At 35.8% G+C, this 13,876-nt stretch overlaps 1 pseudogene; it reads right to left on the bottom strand.

Annotated features, from left to right (window-relative positions):
• LOC121330103 overlaps positions 1–4,856 on the bottom strand; it is a 72,882-nt pseudogene extending 68,026 nt beyond the window's left edge.
• Positions 4,857–13,876: the final 9,020 nt, after the last annotated feature.

The following is a 13,876-nucleotide window of genomic DNA, read 5'->3' as shown; positions in this document are numbered from 1 at the left end:
GATGTCATAAATAAATTGCCTGCCCATATACATCGGCATAGATTCCCTGCAGTGTGCCACTTAACACAGAGTAATTTAAACAAGGGTAGCAGAAAAGATGACACTACGTCATGGAGATAATGTGTCAATCTGTGTAGCCAACCATTACACTTCTGTCATTGGGGGCTTTTTATTTTTTCTGCTTATATCACTTTCTCACAGTTACATCATCAAACAACATAAGTTGTTGCTAAACCGTCCATGTCACAGACTTGTCATAACAGCAGTGTCCTTTAACACTTAATTACCGTTGCTATCAAATAAAAAGCGTTTGCTTGTTCCTTCCAGTAGCTTTTTTTTTTTTTGTAACTGAGTAGATTTGATAAGGATTCTGGAACTATATAGTATTTCTTCTTTGGGAAACTTGTCGTGTGTGTTATAGTGGTATGTCACAACCAAATGAAATCCCCCAAAGACCACCTCAATCATGAAGACATGTTGCTACCAATCCCCCAGCGTGCAACGTTAAAACAAAGCATAAATGACACTGGTTAGCGTTTTGTGTAAAAGGCATAATTAATATTTAAACTCAACACTTCTTTTCATTATAGTACATATTCAAAATTGAGCTGTGTAGATTTAGTTTATAATAACTTACCACTCACTTACTCTTGAATCAATCATACTGGCATTAATTAAACTCAAGTATGTGGAGAGCTTCTTCCATAGAACTGCTTTGACGTGATATCCATTTTCAGGCTTAATAGAATGAATTCTTGCCTTTTCCATTGCAACTAATCTACAAGGAACAATAAAAAAAATATTTGTGTACAACCTTTCAATGAGATGGACATAAGGTTTTTTTTTTTCTTGAATGTTTTATTGGTTTATAAATGGACTGCACCCATGACGTACTTATCAGGTGTAAACACACCTCTCACATACCTTATTTCGAGTACTGTAGACAGATATAGCTGTTCATTGTTTTATATTGTGTTAAGCCACATTTGCGTATCATTGCATCCTACTCACACACATTGCATTGAAACAAAAATTGAGAAATTACATAGCTAAAAAAAACAAATCAAACAAAAAAAAAACATCAGCTGCTGTAGGTCAGGATGTGTTGAGAATGCTTGACAAGCTCCCTGATGCACTGTTTTTATGCTCAGAGCTTGAAGACACTTCCAGATTTTGCTTGAAAATAATATAATGTTGTTTCATCTCAAATATAAAAGCACTGCCAGGTCTTTTTTAGTTTAAATATATATTTCTAAGCTTAATTTTAATGGAGAATGGTGGTATTATGTTCAACGTTTTATTGATGATATAACACATCCAAGTTGTATTGTATTTATCCATTCTTATTCCCTTTTGAGCTTTAGCTATTAACTAGTGCCTGAAACATGACAGGCTGTATACATTTCCTGTCCACTGAGATGCTATAATAAAAGCTATACCGTGCTCTGTAGACAGTATGTTACATGGTCTGTTTAAATGATAATAAAGGTTCTAAATGCTGTATCACTTATATTGTAATTTCAATTCTGTCTTCACAGACTTCATACACTGAAGCTCAGAAAGTAATACTTTTTGTTCTAATAGGATTTGATTAATGACCAGAGAAAGTCAATCGTTGACAATCATCACATAATGGTGTCTAAAATAATAATTGCAAAACCTTTTCAGTGCCAGGGACTAGAACTATCATTTTATTCCAGTGATGAGATCTTACAATACAAATATTATTAGAAATATAGGTTGTGTTGCCTCAGGGACTCAACACATCTGAATGTGGTCAAGAGGCTTTATAGCAGCCTTGTATATTCATGGTAAGCCTAATAGAGCTTTTATATCTAATAATTCAAAAGTGCAAATCTTCAAGGACACAGTATGTTCTGTTTAAATAAAATGCTGCATAATGGTTACTGTCTTAGTCAAAGGCATTCACCTGAGGCAACAGGGAAGCAATCTGGAATGGACCTCTTGCAGGTTGCCCTACACAGTCTGTAATTGGTTTTACATCCTTAAGAGTAATTGCATGTGAATTTATCCCTGTGCATGGCTAAAGGATAATGACCAGAAACAACCATGACCCTGTCTGAATAATGTCACCTCTTCTTGAGAACATTCTTTACTCAATGCTTTCACAGAGTTCTGTTCTGTATCATACTACAAATCCACACACAATGCAGAAATAGAAAAAGATAATGAAATACTTTCGTAACCCCAGATATCAAGTTAAATTTTATTCCCATGATCTTTGGTCACAGTTTACTTCATTATCATAAGTATCTTGGCCCCACTGAGGTAATCAAATCAGTGTTTTGCCCTATGTAACCACACTGGCAGATGAGGAGCAAATAAGGTCAGGAAGCAAAGTACTGTAAACTATTAGGAAATGTCTTTTCTGTTGTCCTGTCTCTGGATGGCTCCTTACTATATGTGCACACGTTGCCAACTTCACTTCAGAAATCCTATTAAGCTTATGCTGACCTGAAGCTACATAGTAAACAAACAAACATATGGGAAAGAAAATGTCAGTCCCTTTCTATCTCTGATCTTTTCTTAATTTGTCAGTGAGATTGGATAATTGCCATATAGGTGGAGTTGTGATCAAGTCAAAGGCTGTGCACATTAAGCAGTATGGGTTCTTTAATTTATTAAGCTTATCAACTAAGAATAGAAACAGCTTTGAACCAGGCCATCATATTTTGGAGTTCAATGACTAGATCCGCTGGTAACAACGCCAACCATAAAAATTGTAAAAATAACCAGACCATTTTAAAAGAAAACATACTGCAGATATGTACTGTATGTTGTCTAGTTGGAGGCTGTAACTGTATATTTTTATTATAAGATTAATTAGCCACTATTGGTTTACTTATTAAATGCACGTTGCAATTAGGCAGTGCTATAGTACATTGTCTGTTTTCTGTATTGAATATGCACTATCTGTATAACAGAAAAGCAGTTGTACATTTTAAGGTATCTATACCATGCTTTACTGCTGCAGATAGATAAGGGTGGAAACATAGTGCAGTACTAAATAAACAAATACTGTACCTGTATATGGTTGGTTGTCTCACCAGCCATTTGTCCAGCACAGTGCCCTTTACAAATTCATAGCAAATGCCATTCTGAAAAGTACAGTAGAGTTCAGGCCCACAGAATTTGGAAACTTCTCACTTCATTTTCTCGATCTACAAAGAGTTCAGTTTTTTTGCCGTACACCCGGACCAAGATAACTTCTTCCATTGATTTATCTGTGTAGCAACCTATGAGCATGTTTGTGATGTCTTCAGTGAAACACTTCAAGTAATTAAGGGGAAAAGCATACCAGCATTAGACAATTGTTTATTACTGTAGTTGATTTCTCAGTAGTTTGACAAAAATTGAATTGAGAGAAAGGAGTAATATATAAATCAGATGACTCAATGACTTCCAACATAATATCTGTTATACGTACAGTTTCTTAATCTATTGGAATTCATTATAAACACTGCCATTATTTTAACCACTAATTTGGGTGTTTTTGAATGTTCTAAGCAGTGGCAGATCTTAATAATCCTGCCTTACACTATCACTGATCTCAATAATAAGGGTGTCAACTCCCCTAAAGGGAATATGCACATGGTATTAATGTAGTCTTTAAAATAGACACCATCAAATGTAAAAGATAATTATTTAAAGTATGTCATATTAAATGAATTTAGGTTTAAAATAAGTAAAAATGTTGCTCCAAATAAAAAAAGCATGTCATTTATTTTCTTTTTTCCGCATGAGTCAAGCATGGGTTTGATTGTAGATTATCATAGGACACACCCCCAGAACATCCCTGCACTAGGACAAATCTGAGACTCACATTAACATGCATTCAACTGTAGGTTGAATGCAAACATATTACTTTACCTTAAAAGTTGTATTTCTGGCCAATTTTAAAATGTGATAACACAGAATGTTAGTCAGACTGAATCACCTCCTCTGACTAATTTACCTTAAACCAGATTTACACATCCTTTGGGTTTTCGGGAGCCTCTTTGAGGAGGCATATTTTAATACCCAAAAGTGACTGTCAGATATTTTCTAGGTTCAAATAACTATCAAAGGATTTATCTGTATTGGATGTGAAAGCCTAAACTGGGTCATGAGTTCCATCTACTGCAATGTAACAGTAAATATTCACCAATTTATGATTATTTAATCGTGTTTTAATGGAAAAGATCCCTACCCCAAATATGGGCCTGCTTCCAAACTGAATTATTCTCTAATATGTTAACAGCTGTAATTGTACACAGTGTTTTGCATCTTGTGAATCTCGTCCTCTAACGCTACATGCAGTCAGTTACTTACCGTACTAGATTAATTAATAATTATATAAACTAAACAAGAAATCTAATTACTGTAAATTATGACCAAATTAAAATGTTTTATCTTAAAGCTGCTCAATTCTACAGAACAACAGCGCGACAAGCAGAGCTGGACAAGTCTGGCAAAAATGATATCTATTGTCTGTATTTTACCTATTATGTATGCCTGGCTAGGTATTTGATAATCCATGTGAGTTTAGGGTGTTGTGGACACACTGTGGGTGAAATGGAAGCTAAGTAAAAGTAAGTTTAGGACATAAGTTTGGAAGTCCTTTTTATACAGAGGTTATAAATGCCTGGGAAGGTGTCCGGAGGAGTCAACATTTCCGCTGTCTGTATTGCTGTTGCCAGCATTGTCTCTGCTGGCTACAGGTCCTGAGGAGCCAGCCTTTCTGCTGTCAGCATTGCGGCTGCCAGCGTTGCCAGGGCTGCAGTGTGCCACACCGTTATCAGCCTTTCCACTGCCAGTGTTGCCACTGCTGGCCGCAGGTCTGGAGGAAGCAGCATTTCCGCTGCTGGAGTGCCCCTCACAGCCCGGCACAAGGATGAGGAGGAGAGGAGTATTCCACCGCAGCCCCGATCACCAACCCACCCTCAATCCACATCAGGAAAGATGAATATGAGGGGAAGGGAATATGTTTTAGAGAGGAGGTGGCCGATGGCGGGCATGTGTACTGTGCACATAAGGGGGAGGTGTGTGGCAAGGTGAAAGCCATGGGAATGGCTTTAAATAGCTTTAAATCTGGAAAGCAAGAACAGTTCTCAGTTTTTAATTATAATCTTGTTTTAAATCTTGCAAGAATGTTATAATCCTCCAACAGAAATGTAGGAAGATTATTTTATTTATTTATTCTTTTCACAGGGAAAGGGGTCAAGTCAACATGAATTGAGTAACCATTACCAGGGCTTTTCTGGTGTTTATTTGATATACACTGGTTTCATTTCATTTGTATCAGTGATGTTTTATTGTTTATCAAACTATAACACATGTTCATAAAAAACTAATATTATTATTATAATGTGTGTGTGTGTGTGTGTGTGTGTGTGTGTGTGTGTGTGTGTGTGTGTGTGGGTGTATAAGAAGAGAAGTCAAGTAACTCAAATGAAAAATGTTGTAGACTTCACATATACTGTATTGACATTTGAGATTTGAATGACACATTTTTTGGGGGTTGAATTTTTGAAAATATAACTGAAAAAAGAGATTTTGAAATACATTAAGGCTAACGTTTATCCAGGATGTTTTGGTCTGTCATTGCTATTCACCCTTCTTAAAAACAAAAAACAAGAAATCCAACTGTACTGAGAACCTCTGTAGTAGACTAAAATACGTGGTTTACCCTCTGATTATTAACTACAACTACTAGATCACAGTACACTTTCTATAATGAGTTAAAACTGTCTAGAATGCAAAACACATACGGGTAATTTACTGTAATGTTCCATAGATTTTACATGCACATAAGCACATTCCTCTAAATCCCCTGTAAGAGATCTGTGAAATCGATTTTGTGTGGCCATGCACAGGACAATCATAATACTGTGAGGAGGGTGGAACAGCCACACCAAAAGCAACACAAATTACAGTAGATGAGAGCCTCAAATTTCAAATGAGGGACACGGAAGGAACCTTTCAGGTGAGGCAAATCCTTCACATCTAACAAATAACAATCAATAATCGGAGAAACCACATATATACCCCATGGGTCCAATTAGTATATTTTAAATACGTCAATAAACTTGAAAACTGGATCCCGTGAAGTCATAATTCTAAAAAAAATAACAAAATAAAAGTTTCATGCATGTGATCTTTTTGGCTTTTAGATATCTAGAGTTCTCAGACATTGGCCGTGATTTCTAAAGCCAGTTGCATAACTATACAAACCTCTAAAGAGTACCATTTGGGTGTGGAACTGCATGTTGCATATCTTTCATATCTTTACTTTAAATGCAACCTCTCACTATGATGTTTTCACATACAAAAAAATGTAGCAAGTATTGTTAGATTTTTTTTTTTTTTTATGTAAAAATTGCATAGCCATTTCCAACTGAGTGAGGAATGTAAATTTTAAAATCTATTGCGTATTAAAACACCAGTTGTACCTGCTGAGTGAAGTTTAGCACTTTCTTACTTTGATTGTATTAAATTTACAAAGGAAGGGTTGGCAGACACCCATGAACATCCTGTACTGTAACATGTTGTTATAAATTACACATTCTTTCCAATAACATCTGAAAAAAGAGACTATGATTTATATTTCAAAACCACTTGGCATACCTACTGCACAGCTCTGTACTTAAAATGAAGGGAGGATCTGGAGAGACTCAAACAAAGAGTAAAATTAAAAAGACATCCTTAGCTGAATGCTGCTGATGAAGACAATTCCTTTCCAGCTGGACAGGGATCAAGTGCTTGCTTGTCAAATCATCCAATGCCTGTTCAATCAGGGAGTTGCGCTTTAAAGCAAATGGAAGGACAAAGTATACTGCAGATGCTTGCAGAACAACAGTATATCTCACACACATTGCGGTGATTAACTTCCACAAATACAACTTTCCTTGATGGTACAACATAAAAAATAAAGGATGAATTTGCCATTTTTGGCAGGTAATCAATAGCCTGTGGTTGACTAATAAAGATACTAATTGTATATTTAGCTGTAAATATTCTTTGTTATGACATGTTTGTAATCTAGTCCTAGTATTTTAAGAAATACATTTGTATCCAATTCCCCTCAAAGCATTGGAGAAAAGTAATTGTCCATTTTTTCTAAAAAAACAAAGACCCACAACCTCAATAATTAGCAGGTAGACCCATATATTTTATAAGCTGATTTTATGCTTGTATTTTTAGCCAAACATAAAGCTAGCCAAGACAGTAATAGTAGGGATACACATATAGATTAAGGACCATGTGTATGGTTCAGATTTCCACTTTTGGATAGCCAGTACTGAAGACACATAACTGAAAATATTTCATATTTCAGTACATCTGGCAGTTCTTTACTGACCAAAGAAAACGCTTCTATATGTAGTTCATTTAGCTATGAACTACTCAACTGTACAAATGGTGTGATGTTGGCTTTTATTTAATTAACTAATTAACAAAGTTGAAATACTTAATACTCCACATATTTTTTAAAATAAAGAGCTGCACATTTGCAACATCAGTATTTGGTTCAGCATTTTCTGGAAGTAAACGTTTATTTTTGCTTGAATATAAGATGTTGAATGCAAGTTAGATTATTTTACTGAAAGTCTAAACTCACAGTTCTTTCTTTCTGTATTAGCTATAGATTTCAATAGAGCAGCCTCTTGTCTGCCTGTCTTTGCATAGTTTTACCTGTCTGGTTTAAGAAAACTGTTTTGGGTTTTTTTATATGTCTCACTAACAAGTTCATTGCTTCCACTCTCATTGACGTGCTTCTGGGCCAAAGAAAACACTGCTTGAACCGACAAGCAGCCATGGGCACCTAGTCTGGGAATTGGTCTGCCCTGCTTGTTCTGCAAGGTTTTCCATTCTAACTATGTGTAAGATTGAAAGCTCTCCAGACTGCTCTGCTGGGACTTTGGAACACAAAGCCTATTTCACTGGGAGATCGCGCCACTGTTTGCTGACATGAATGAAATAGTCACCTCCTCAGGACTACAAATTTGTCTGGGGACTGCTGCCTACTGGTATTGCATGTCTCAACCTTCACGTACCATGGTCTCTGCTGTTTTAAAAGACAAGTTACAAATATTACTGGACACTGATTAAATCCAAATATATATATATATATATATATATATATATATATATATATATATATATATATATATATATATATATATATATATATATATATATATATGATATACATATTAACTGCTATCTCTCAGAAAAGGGATGCAAAGCAAAGGTTAACAACTGAACACATTGTACATAATGTGATCATTATCTCTGATGAACAGAATGTTTTATGAAAATGCTCCCAACTTTTTTTTTTTTTGCTGAAGGACAGCAAGTTTTAAAGATGTCAAGGTCAGTCTGTGATGAGTACAGGACTGTACTAGTACCAAGCCAGGAATTAACTTTTAAAATATGTGACTCTATATTGGTTGTATCCAATAAGGAATACAAGGATGGATTGTGAGAATACATGCCACTGTTATTTTCATGTTTGTACATGCAATTCTATACAGCAGTGATGCTAATCACACATGTCAAAATATTTCTACATAACATAATTGATAGAAAGCCATCTTGCCAAATCACGCATGCACACACACACACACACACACATATATATATATAGATATGGTCCGTTACTATTTGGGGAAAACGGAGTTAGCCATTAGTTTGAGAGCTGAGTCAGAAAGGATGGAATATGGGAAATGCCCCTTGTCTAGGAGAGGGTGAGATTTTTGAAAGTTGGGCACGGAGTAGGTAGACGGTCACTTTCCGGAAACAGTGTGTGGAATTCCTGGAATTTAAAATGAGATAAAGAATCAGCTATTGAGTTTTCTGAGCCTGGAACGTGAATGGCTTTAATTTTACAATTATCCCGCACAAAAACCAAGGTTAGTTTCCAAATGAATTTCATGACAGGGGAAGAGGATCTGCCTTCTGTTGATGATTGCCACCATAGATAAATTGACACAATACAATGTGGTCACTTTCCTTGACCACTGATGGCCTCAAGTGGGAAATGTATTCAGATTGATGTGGTAATGTAGCTCAGATACTGAATGGGCTAATCTCAGAAGGAATCCGATAAATGATCACCCTTGGGGAAAAATCCTTATGGCAAAATTAAGGTGACCAAATTCATGTTTGGTGCAAGACTTCCGAGAGCTGACATTTTTTAAAAACCTTGTGATGCGCTGTAATTTGTCTTGAGGGAGTCTAGCTTTTTTGGAATCCAATTCGATCCTGAGAAATTCCTGGCTAGTAGTTGGTCCTAAGGTTTTCTCTTCCGAAGAAATATAGGAATAAATAATAAAGATTTCAAAGCTCTTAAGGAACGACTAGGGGACTGGTCTTTGAAGTCTATTAATAGAAATTCATCTAGTAAATGAGGCATGGATGGGAGACTGTGTTCATTTAAGAGAATCCAGCATAAGGCTTCTGACAAAGAATTAAATATACTTCTGCATCCAAAGGTGAGGTGTGCTGCAAAATAAAATAGTTTTCTCTATTAGAACCCTGAAAAGGTGCCACTGGGACAGCTGACTCTGCATTACTTTAAACGCATCAGCTATATCAGCCTTAGAGAGCCATACACCATGGCCTGCCGTTTTTATTAAGCGACTAGCATTGTCAATTCTGGCATAATGTAAGAAAAATTGATCAGACGAAATTAAATTGTTGATGCTGGATATGGAACTGGGGTGTGGAGCTGATAGATTGATGGTAGTCTTTTCTTACCGGAATATCTGCGAATTGCGACCCCTAAAGGGCTAATGCTGTACAAAGGGAAAGGCAGGATCGGAGAATGGGCCGGTCATGAACCCTTTAGTTAGTTCTTTTTGCAGCATCATGTCTACTGCTTTGGGGTAGTTTACAGCAGATTTTAAATTACTGGAAGAAAAAGACACAGAGGAGCGGGGGGGGGGGGTTTCCACACCTGGGTGTGGGTGGTGAATTAGTGAAGCCCCCAGGGCTACTGGATTAATGGGAGTGGACAGTATCATGCTTAGGCATTTTTTATTTGATTCAAATTTTGAACTAGTACGGGCGTTGTGCCGAAGGCAAGCACTTTAGCTATGTCAGTCTCCGCAGAAGCTGCAGATGAGATGGAGCTGACAGGTCTGGAAAGTGCAGACATTCTCGTTAAAATTATTACATATTTGTTTCCCTCTGGAGAATTATTTGTCGGTCTTGCTAGACAGGGCTTTATACTGTTATTTATTATATTTAACTATTAACTGTTATATATTGGTCTGCCAATAGTTTTTGTGTACAGTATACAGCATAATATCTGGGTGAACCCCGCCACTGTGTTTATTTTGTAATTTTGTTGTATTATTATGATTTCAATGTATTGTTTAGTGTTTAAAAACAGAATATTTGTTTATTATTGTTATACAGCATGGATGGGGTTAATATGCCCCATCCAGCTAAACACGTGCATAATGTGGCCATGTCCAGATTAATTGATTATCAATCTGGAGATGGTTATGTCTGTATAAAGAATGGATCAGCCACTCATCAGAGTTGGGTGTTCAAGGAGTAAGAATGAGAGAATGAATGAAAAGATAGATGAAACAATTGCTACTTGTGCTGAATTATCTCAGCACGATACAATGTTTAGTTCACTTTTTTGTTTGTCTGTTTGTTTTGGCCAACATGCTCTTTTGTTTTTGTAAAGAGTTTTGTTTTGTGTTCAAACCTTTTGTTTTACATTAAATACACAGAGCAACGCTTCATCCTGCAGTACGAGAGTCTGTTTCTTCCTGGTCTGATGTCAGCCACTTTCCATCCTGCCACAGCAATATAAAAATAAAGAGAAAGAAACCCAGCAACTTGCATATAACAAAATACTTTATTGGTTAAACACACATTAAAAAAAGGATGCACTTCGGCTTAACATTACCTTCAGGATAACACATAGGCTTTTAAAGTCCTAGCATAAACATACAGTCTAAATGCCTATTTAGGCTCGGTTGAGAATTCAATATTAGCCAGTTTTAACTTGACTTCTTTGCCACATGCCGCTTGATTTGGGTTTATTTGTTTACCTGTATGAATCATTCCACTCCACTTTGTTATCATCAGAGCAGACCTATTGTATAGAAAACAGTATTTATACATCCAGTTCATTTTGTCTTTCAATTATTTCAACAAATGTGTTTCATCTTCCTGTGTGTTTGCCTGGGGGCTAGATTTAATTAACTCTTGTACTAACTGGGAGAATGTCTAGCGTTACACATTAAAACAGCAGGAGTTTATATTGGAAGAGTGTTATATTATCAACACAAAATGCTACACTAGGGGGAACTTCTGTTTGTTTCTGTCTCAGCAAACACATATTTAACCCACGGGGACTTTAAATTTATTTCAGCATAGTATAAAATCCATCAGATAAAGGTAGGAGAAACAGAAAACATCAGCTAACCTTTCTAAATTTCAAGGAGTAGCTGACGGCTGGCATTCATTTTTTTTTTTGACCCGATGGCCACCTTAAGAGAACCCACACAATGATAAAGGTGTACAATATGAATGATCTATTCTTCTTGTAGGACTGTCAATTTCAGTAGACAAATGCAGTAGGTATGTCAAGACTACTGTTTTAAAAATGACTGCTTTCTTAACCCTCCCTTTCTGGATTGCATGTTTTGTGTGCGTGTGTGCATGTGTTATTTCAAAGGCGGTAAAGACAGTAGCAGAACTACATTGTCCTGAAGTTATGCAACTGAATATATATATATATATATATATATATATATATATATATAGATAGATAGATAGATAGATAGATAGATAGATAGATAGATAGATAGATAGATATATGAGACATCCAGAACAATGTCTATTCAGTAATTACACTGATGGCCTATTATACTGTATTGCAAATCAATAAGTACCTTATTTGGCAGGCACTTGGGGTTTTGAGAATTGGCTGGAGGCCAGCCCTACTTGCACCAAATAAGCAGACGCAGGTGCATGCAAAACTTGTTTTCCGTCTTTTGATTGAAAGAAAGAATGGGTTGGTATAACAATGGTGGCCAGCCTCTTCAGGGTAATTGTACGCAAGTGCTCATTTAGAAAGAGGCTCTTTTGTTCAGCAGGTGCTGTTATTCTGTTTTCTTTCAAAAAATGTTGGGCTGAACTACCAAGCAACTCCAGAAAGGACCCAGCTGTTGTAGAGAGCCTGGTAACTGGACCAGGCCATTTCCATGACTGGGTACCATTCCAATGGATTGAACCCACTACTCTCTCAGTTTTCTTTATATTTTGTTTGAGGTCGAAGAGAGTTAAAGGGATATTTTTGCATTTTAATATTACGTCTTTTATAACAATCCTCCATTATTCTATCATTCTCTATTGTTGTTTCTGCTTTCGTTATCTATTGTGTTTTACGACTGGATTTCTGCAAAAGAATACTTTTTCTTAAAAAACTTAAATAATCCATTTGTTTTCTTTTTTCTCCAAGATGTTGTACTAACTCACATTTGCACCCCCCTAGTGGTCATTTCTAAACCAAATTCCAGAAATCCACCTTTTTCATAGTGGTAGGAATAGGACATTTGTTCTAATATCCAGTTTATTGCTAATCAAGCTCATTTTATTTTAATCAAGCACACTTTATTATTACTATTTGTACGGCTGAAGTGGAGAATTTAAATGTGTTTTACTAACTCCTACCATGTTAACACCCTACTTTGTATCACTGTGATAGACCATATTGTATTTGACATTTTCAAGATTTCTTGAACCTGCCAAATATAGTGTAAAATCCTCACTAAATGGGTAAAAAGTGCAGTGTAGTAAGTGCACAAAAAGCTAATAGTTATAGTGTTGCTTTTTTATTAGTAGCTTCTTGTAAAAAAGTTGTCTTTGTGACTTTAAGATATTCTTATATTAGGCCTACATTATTTGTTACGAATACAGAAATGTAGCTGTAAACTATGGGAAGACAGTACAGGTCACCGTTCAACATTTATTTGTGCCATAACATCCTTGCATAATACAGAACGAATGATAGAGTGGCTATAGTTTTTTTGTTTTGTTTTGTTTTGCAAATGCCATTAACCTGGAACTTTACTGGTAATGTTATGTTTCACATTTTTTAATGCAAATTATAAAAATAAAAGTTCCTAGGCTATCATGTATACATAAAATGTGCTCGTAATCAAAGCCAACACCCTGTCACAGTTTCTGTTTTAAAGAAGAGCTGCATTAAAAATGCAGGGCATATTCCAGAAACATTACTGCTCAGATTAAAACAAGTCTATGGGAACATTTTTCTGTAAATTAATGGAATTCAATATAAAGTCACCAAGTTTATTTTTAGTTATGCAAGAGGCTACACTGTTTGTTCCAAACTGACTTCTGAAAATCGTACACTGTTTTAACTATTAAAGACCTTAGAGAAGACTGCAAAATAAATACAATTAATGATTCATAAAAAGATCAACAAAGTATAGATCATCCAAGAAAAACATGACAGAATAAGAGCAAAAGGTTTTTTTTTTTTTTTTTTTTTTTTTTGGTTGGGGGGGGGGTTGGCCCTCCCCCCCCAACAACCGCCCTAATTAATTGTGAGAAAACAGATTTGCAGAGTTTGTAGCGCATGGTACATATTTAATGAAATTTATAACAATTGTTCTACAATCAGATTTAAGTGCTTGTTTAAAATGCAAATATGTTCTTTTCTTTGACATGCTGCAATTAAATAGAACAATGCACTATTTCTCAATCCCGTATTACATAGTCCTCATTAAGAGCTTTGAAAACTGAACAATGATTGACCACCTGGTCTTGTTACTGTAGTTCAGTTTATTAAACTCCCTTTCTCTATAGAAAATCACTGTGTAATTGT

Source organism: Polyodon spathula, chromosome 17, assembly GCF_017654505.1.
Source record: "Polyodon spathula isolate WHYD16114869_AA chromosome 17, ASM1765450v1, whole genome shotgun sequence".
Taxonomy (NCBI): Eukaryota; Metazoa; Chordata; class Actinopteri; order Acipenseriformes; family Polyodontidae; genus Polyodon; species Polyodon spathula.
The sequence above is the reverse complement of the archived record's forward strand: the minus strand, read 5'-3'. Positions and strand labels throughout refer to the sequence as shown.